Raw genomic sequence first — 9,346 nt, forward strand, 5'->3', positions numbered from 1 at the left:
ATATATATATATATATATATATATATATATAGCAAACGAAATAAGCATAAAAGTATGTCGGAAATTCAGTCAGGAGTTTGATGAGTAGAAATGGATAGGTATAGGAAGAACTTGTAAGAAAAGATTTGAAAAAGAAAACATGTAAAAATATTTATAATGAAAGGAGACGGATTAAATGTGACAGAATCCACAACAATTTAAGAAAGAGTAAAGAAAAGGGAGAAAGAAAGAAAGCTGAAACAGAATGCGTTTATGAGCATCAATAAAGATTTTACTAGAGAAGGATTCTAACCAGATTGCCAATGTATAATTACCAAGGTGGGGGTGGGATATACTGTGGAGACATGTTACAGATAACTGTGTGTGCACCTGTGATGTGCGTGTGAAGAGGGTGAAGGGAGATAATCCCACAGCATTATGCCTGCTCACTGTGGGTATATCTCTAGTATGATACACTAGTGGTGACATTGATTTAATGCTACTTCAGTAGCATAAACCGAGTTTAATAATGTCTCGATAATTCTAAACTCTCTTGGAATTTGTTACTGGATTTTCCTTCTTTCCTGAAGAAATGCTATTGAAGTCTTGCATTATCTGTATTTGTAACAGTTCTATGCTAAAGAGATCCTATCTTCTTTGCAATAGAACCAGTCTTCTGGAAATGTAAAAACCCGTCACCTTTTGGCATGCAAATAAATAGAGATTGTTTACTTTGGAGCAAGTTGTTTCTCGTGCGAAAATAATTTGGACCTTATCCACATCAGCACACGATTTCTGTTTTTCTTTTCTTTCTTTTTTTAACGCATATCTAACACACACAAAAAGAGCATAACTTTATCTTTCAATCCACGTTCTAATTAGAGACTTTTAGACGTTGTTTTTAACATGAAAAGAAATGTCTCACATACTCCCATCGAAAACTATATTTCTTGACATTTAAAAATCTCTTTTCAAAAGTGTTTATTGAGAAGGAACAATATTCCGCCGAAGTTCACTTTGCCTTTCATTCTCTCGGGGTTGATAAAGTGACATTTTGAGCAGTGGTGTCGATTTAATCGACTTATCTTCTTTCCCAGCGAATTTGCTGGCTTTCGCCAAAATTTCGAACCATCATTATGAAACAATTCTAAGGTAGCGAGCTGGTAGAACCGTTACTGCAGCGGGCAAAATGCTTAGCGACATTTCGTCTGTCTTTACGTTCTGAGTTCAAATTCAGTCGAGATCGACTTTACCTTTCATCATTTTGGGGTTGATAAAATAAGTACCCGTTGAGTACTGGTTTCGATATAGTCAACCTACCCCTCCCTCAACATTGCTGGCATTGAGTCAAAATTTGAAACCATTATTGTTGTTATTATCACCATTTTCAAGGTGGCCAGCTGGCAGAATCGTTAGCATCCTGGACGGAATACTCAGCAGCATTTCGCCCGTCGCCACGTTCTGAGTTAAAATTCCGCCGAGGTCGACTTTGCCCTTCATCCTTTCGGGATCGGTAAAATAAGTACCAGTAAATCACTGGGTCAAAGTAACTGACTAGTCCCCTCCCCAACAATTTCAGACCTTGCGACTATAGTAGAAAGGATTATTATCACCATCATCGTTATTATTATTATTATTATTATTATTATTATTATTATTATTATTATTATTATTATTATTATTATCATTATGGCGGCGAGCTGGCAGAGTTGTTAGCTCACCAGATGAAATGTTTAGCGGCATTTCATCCGTCTTTACGTTCTGGGTAGTTTTACAGTATTTGTCGCTGTTCCTCACGTTTTGAACTTAAATCCTGCTAAGACCAATTTAGGCTTTCAGCCTTTCCGGTTCGATAAATCAAATGCTGGTCAAGTACTGGGATTAGTGGTATCCGTTAATTCCTTCCCCTCAAAAGGGCTGGCCTTCTGCCAAACTTTGGAATCGCTATTATCGAATAGCTCAAGACTATTCTATCAAACAGTTACTATACGCTTAGTTTTTATGTTTTATAAATTAGCAGAGATATTGGTCCTGAAGAATATGGCGGGTAAATTGAGAGATGAAAAAAGATTTGCATCATACTGGAGACAGTGGACTAAAAGAATAAATATCCATCCAAATGCTGGAAGTCTCATGACCTAGTGGTCAAGGTTGCACTTACAAACGCCAGATCGTGGATTCGATTCCCAGACGAGGCAGCTTGTCGTATTCTGGAGTAAAACATTTCATTTCACGATGCTCTACTGCTGTAAGGCGGCAAGCTGGAAGAATCGTTAATACGCCGGGCGAAATGCTTAGCAGTATTTCGTCTACCGCTACATTCTGAGTTCAAATTTCGCCAAGGTCGACTTTGCTCTTCATCCTTTCGGGGTCGATAAATTAACCACCTGTTGAGTACTGGGGGTCGATGTAATCGACTATCCCTCTCCCCGAAATTTCAGGCTTTCAGCCTATAGTAGAAAGGAAAGGAAGCTCTAATGCTGTGTAGAGGGACCGGTATGTCAAAGAACAGGCTTAATGTTGCCTCTGTGTTTCGTAATAGGCGACTAAAAGAGGTTGGGATAGCATTTTCACTCCGACCTCATAAAACTCTAACCGACAGCGACTACTCGAACAGACCCATGGGTTGGGGAATTGTCGTCTGAGTGGTGCAACGGGCTCATCCACCACGAATAGGGAAACATTAACAAATGGTGGATGCAGCAACACGCTGTTACAACGCATGCTCCCCACTACTACTATTACTACCACTACTACTACTACTACTACTACTACTACTACTACTACTACCACCACCACCACTACCATTACTACTACTACTGATACTACAACTACCACCACCACCATTAATACTACTACTTCAAATGCTAGATGGAGGTGTTAAACATGGTAACGGATTAACTTTATCAACCCAGAAACATAACGGTGCATCCGACGAGCTTCGACACAGTTTCTTTCTACCAAATTTGACTTCCGAGATCTTGCTATCTCTGATTCTGTGATATAGAATATTTTCAGCTATTTTCCCGGTTTTCTGTGCAGTTGAACAGCAATGCCCAACACTAGGTCTCTATCTAATTTTCATAATTACACAGTGCTAACTGACCACAAAATAAATGACATCCCTACAACCCTATTTAGACGCACCTGACGTCTAAATAAATATGTCATACCGGTAATGATCACACACTCTCTCTCTTTCTTTCTTTGACATACACACATGCGGGCATACAAAAGAAGATAGACTTTTTTAGCTAAAGCATTATTAATTATATAAAATGATAGCTTGTTGCCAACTTAATGTGGCAGTCCCAGCAAAGGGAAGAATGTTACTATTATTTAGCCCCAAGAAACACCGTTTCTAGTTGGCTACGTGACACAAGCATTCTGTATCCTTAAGTTTTCAAACAGGGGATATAAGAACCTCCACCCAACAAAGCCAGCATACAGAGACTAGTTTCGGGGTAATTGCCCTTCATCAGTCTGATGCTACATTAAGTTGGCAACAAGCCATCACTTTATTGTGCTGTTAATGCATAACTGTCCCTGAGATATTTAGAAATGTGATATTTCTATAATTGTATAATAAAAGTTTTTTTTTTTAATATAATGCAAAATAGATGACACAAACATAATAAAAGGATGCTTGTGTTGTATTAAGCGCTTTTCACTATTTTCAGCGTTTGAAACACTCGGCGAGAAGTAATTAACGCCATACGAAAACGTTCTCCAATAAGGTTTGTCTCACTGTTCTTTTTTTTAAGAATATTTTTTAGAATTAATACCTCTATTTTGATACAATCTTGCCTCTCAAAATACTTTTGAAATACCTCGCCTTTTATCCAACTTCAGACATTACCTCGCTGTAACATAAACTTACCTTCTATTGGCACTGAGGTTTTGATCGATTACACCGAATCCCGGTACTTCACCGGTACTTATTTTATCGGCCATGAAAGGATGCAAGGTGAAATTGACCTTGTGGGATTTGAACTCAGAACATAAAGATTGAAGAATTGCCGCCAAGCATTTTATCCAGTGTCCTAATGTTTTGGCCAGCTCACCGCTTTAGCTCTCTGTAACGTAATGCAGTAAAATGTTTCCCGGTGAACTGTAGTGGTCCAGAATCCAATTGCACTCGGACCATCCAATGAAAAGTTACGAACCACCACAATGTTGAAACATACGCAGGGAACAAATATAAACTTCTGATCATTGTAATTTGTGCTATGTACCTATATGCGTGAATATTTGTGTATGCGTTTGTGCATTCGTGTGTGGTGTGTGTGAGTGTGTGTGTATGTTTGTGTGTGCATATATAATATGTAATATAGGTCTACATGTGTGAGTAGATTAGTGATAAATTGAAGAAAAGATGTTTATATATTTTATAAATAACCACAAGTATAGGATTCAAAGGACCAATATTTGAATGAAAATATAATTGAATTTTTAATGTTAGAAAATATGCGCAGTGTTGAAAGTACTGCAACGCCTTAGGGCTTCAAACGACATATCAGAATCGTGAAATGCATTGGAATTCAAACTAATAAATTTCTTTATTTTACACTCCAATAAATTTCATTATATACTATTCGGCATTCATTTCGCTATTAAAGGGTTTGCAAACTTATGCATTTGCTTGTCTGATATTTTTTCTCATGTATGTTTTTGTCTTCTTCCTATCCTCCTTCTTTTTCCCTCCTTCTCTCCTCCTCCTCCTCCTCCTCGTTGCCGTCGTCGCCGTCATTCTTAGTCTATCATGCAAAGCAATGCAGAAACATACACACACACACATATATATATATATATATATATTTATATTTATTTATAAATGTATATATATGTATGTATAGCATACACACATATATATATATATGTGTGTGTATAGGCATATTACACACATATGTGTGTGTAGATGTGTGTGTATATATGTATATATGTATATATATATGTATGTATGTATGTATGTATGTATGTATGTGTGTGTGTCGGTATCTGTATTAGAAGATCTACATCCATTATTGAATTAAGGTCGTTTTAAATTTAAGATAGCGAAAAATCCTTCCGGTGTAACAAATATTTTGAATCAATAAAAATTTAAAAAATAACAGGCAAAAAGCAAAAGAAATAATGGTGCAATTTTTTTTTTTTTTCAATTATAGAATGAAATTTATAAATGAAATCGAAAAGTTTTCTCATATAAACTTTATTTTTAATCACTGTACTCTTCCCCTAAATTTAAATCTGTACTTGATTAAAAGTAAAAAAAAAATAACAATAACACGGTCTCAAGCTGATGAAATCGGCCTCCGTAACGGAATAAGAGAAAAGCCACTGAAAACGTTACTAATAGCAACGAAAGAGCTTTGACAAAAACACACGACTAAACAAAACAAATGACTTACTGTTTAACCAAGTTGAACAAAAACAATATGAACAATCACTATGTGGATCCCTTGTATGCTAAAAATAGACGTCAAACCGTCTTACCACTAAATCTGTTAGAAAATTACTATTTTTTAAATCTCTCAACGTGAGATATTCAGCAAAACTACTTTGTAGTAAAGATTATTTGCCAACATAACATGGCAGTCCTGGTTTAGGATTAATGTTGCTGTAATTTAGCCCCAGGAGACATCGTCTCCAGCTGGCTATACGACATGATCTGTATCCTTATATTTTCGAACGAGGGAATCTAGCACCCCCACTCAGCTCAAAACAATATCTGTGTATCGTGATTTCTGGGTTATTTCTCTTCATCAGCACAGAGTAATTGTTCTGCTGGAGGGGGCGCTGCCAAATTCCTGTTCGAAATATATAGTTTTCAAAGTGACAACTAATCACTGATTTATGAATTAAAGAATTTCACAACGCGTGTTCTCAAATTGGTATGACGTTAGATGTTTACGAGCTCAACAAATGAAAAGAAATAAGCGTAGCGCTTAATTCCTTACCTTAAGGATTCGACATGAAAAAATTCAATAATTGTCTGTGTCTCCTCAGTTAAATGGGTGCTGACACAACAATGGAATTGGACACCGCCCGTCTTCATGGCGTCTATTTTTAGCATAGGGGTCCACATAGTGATCTCTCATATTGTTTATATTTAAATAGCATTCACGGTCCTCGAACATTTTTAAGTATGCTGACCACTCGTTGAAATTGATATTATTTAATAATATTAATTTCTTCTCTTATTATTCACGTTAAACAAACTTGGATATCTAACCAATTGACTAATAATAAAGAAGTGGAATTGAAGCAGTGCGTGTGTTAATAATATTGGCGTAATGACTTTCCCTAGACAAAACGAAATGAAAGAGTTTTCTATTTCGACTGAAGGAAGATAATCGGTGCACATTTTCACTAAGCTGTAGGGTTAGGGCTATGGTTAGGGTTAGGGTTAGGGTTACGCTTGTGCTTTCGTACTCGAGACACCGTTAAAACCTGGAGCGATGCCCCTTGTAAAATGTTTGATATTTTTAGAATAAAGAAACGCAAAGTGGTATGAGTAGTTAAAAAGAAGATACAAATATTATTAGGAAATAATAATCAAGGGTCGATATAATCTGTTCTAACAAGGAATAAAAATAGGGGTTTAACATTAATAATTAATTAGTCAATTAATTAATTATTGGATTCTTACACCTGTTTCTGGGATATCTCAAGTGATAGGCTAGCACGTCTGTATACTAGGTATTCTATCATCAGAGACAAGGTGAGTATGTAGGAAAGGTCTAGACAGGGAATTCACAGTTTATAAAGGAATAAAATAGTAGATATAAGAACAATGAGTAAAACAGTTCTCCTGCTTGCATTCTTCTATCGACCGTTTTACTCTACTTTACAATCTATTACTTTATTCCTTTACACACTGTGAATTCCCTGTCTAGAATTCTCCTACATACTCGCCTTGTCTCTAATGACGGAATGAATACTCAGTGTATGGAGAACCTAACCTATCACTTGGGATATCCCAGAAACAAGTGTAAGACACCTAATAATTAATTAATTGACTAATTCCTTAATTAATTACTTCAAATTTACCTTACTCTAATTAAATATTTTCAATGACATGAGGTACTCGTCCAGCCTTGGTTTTGTTGTCCTTTTTCCTCTAATATTTACGTAGTAACTCGGAAGACTACTACGGATCTTTGGCTCCAGCCTCAACTATGAACTTGGGACTTAACGGATGACTAATCATAACACTTACACAACGTTTAGATCACCAGTAAACTAAGCACCTGATATTCTTTATATATATATATATATATATATATACATATAAATATATATATATGACGAACTTTTGCACAATTTCTGTCTATCAAGTTCACTAACAGGGTATTGGCTTGCCCATGATGCTGTGCAGTAACACTGAATGTGTTACGTGTTTTCAAAGCGAACCACTTAACCACACAACCACGTGTATGGTGCAGATAAATTCCGCTTAAATCGTCGAACCAAGAGTTTTAAATTAAACGTATTAGACATATTATAAACAGGAGCAAATTGAAACTTCGTAACTACCAACTTTAAAACACGAGTACAACATATTCTTTTTCTCCTCGAAGATCTACTAAAATTTGTTTTCATGATAGCTACGATGCGAATTGTCATATTCTTTTTGCAGATTTCTAAGAGAATCTATAAGAGAAATGAATTTCTAAGCTGTTATTATGTTTGTTCTAACTGTTTCAGCTCCTTAACAGTAATGTTCTCACAACGGTTTTTCATTCATATGACACTAGTAAAATAAAATATTTATTTCCAAATATACATTTCTCCAATATAAGATTCCTTCTCTATCTTTTTTTTCACACAAACGTTTTCAATGTAACAGATACATAGTTTCTTTCGAAAACAGTTTTTACTTTCATATTGGCAAAGTAGATAAATAAAAAGAATTTGACATGTCAGATTTGGTTCAAACAACAGATTATATTCTATAAGGAAATCTTTTCGAATCTTTGAATGTTGATTATAAATTTTATTTTGTATCAGTACAACTCGTCTTTGTAAATGGCCGTCTACGTATATAATACATAAACATATCATTCTCATCTACAATACAAATACGATGCATTCACACATATACACACAGATATATATATACATCTATATATATATGTGTGTGTGTGCGTGTGTGTGTGTGTGTGTGTATACACACACACATAAACATATATACATACTTTCATGCACACACAAACACACACATATATATATATAACGGGATATATATATACGGATCATAGAACATATATTACGAGAGTATTACTTTAATCTTAATTTGCATAACATGAGTCTTTATGGTACATGTAAACAACTGCAAAACAGTAACAATAAAAACAGAAATAATAGTTCCGTCTACCATAGATACAAGGCCTCAGTACCAAGTCGACCACAGCGGAATTCGAACACAGAACGTTAAGACGGATGAAATGCTACTAAGAATTGTGCCCGGTGCATGAACGATTCTGCCAGATCGCCGATTATTTAATAATGTTAATAATAATACTAATAATAATAAATTAATTTGTTATATAAGGGCAGGCTTCGAAGTATGCGTGGTGAGGAATCAAACGTACCAGAGAACGTTTAGTTGGCAATTTAATGTAACGACAACCTCGGAAGGATAGAAATTAAAGGTGGCACCGATGGAATTTGAACTCAGAAATATAGAACTAAATACCACAAGGTATTTGGCACTCTAATGATACTACTAATTTTGAAATATTTTTTCTTCTATTTGTGCGAAAGTATTGAAGTATTGACCCTGCTATTAACTAATATTTCAAATGTGATTTGAAAGGACAAACTTATTCAATGGGGGTGGGCAGTATTATTACCGAATGACAATTTATACAGCTTACTGAATATGGATGTATTCATAAGACCACCCTAATGCTACAGCGCTTGCACTGAAAAAAAACATCCTTATAAGAGCCCGCTGCATAAAAGCATAGGGGTATCGGTAGCAGAGGAGCAAGGTCTGGCAGCAGAGATGAAGACGGTGTATCACGTCATTTCGACGTTTTGTGCCTCGTCAGAACCAGACATCGAATGTCTCTTCCACTGATGTATAAAGGTAATGAAAAGTATTCTTGACGCTGTGCATCATTTGAATTCCTTCGGATTTCATCATCGATCTTGGTGCGGAGGTTTCTGGAAATTTTGTTGCTTTGAAAGGAATATTTTTAAATATACATGAATGCTAGCTCGATACTACCCATCGGTACTTTCCATCAACTGAACAATGATCTCATTTCTTTCAATATTTATGCCCAGGTTTTGTTAAGTTCAACAAGGACACGTGTCTATACGTGTGTGAATATATATATCTATCTATCTATATATATAT

This window comes from Octopus bimaculoides, chromosome 12 (genome assembly GCF_001194135.2).
Source record: "Octopus bimaculoides isolate UCB-OBI-ISO-001 chromosome 12, ASM119413v2, whole genome shotgun sequence".
In the NCBI taxonomy this organism is placed as follows: Eukaryota; Metazoa; Mollusca; class Cephalopoda; order Octopoda; family Octopodidae; genus Octopus; species Octopus bimaculoides.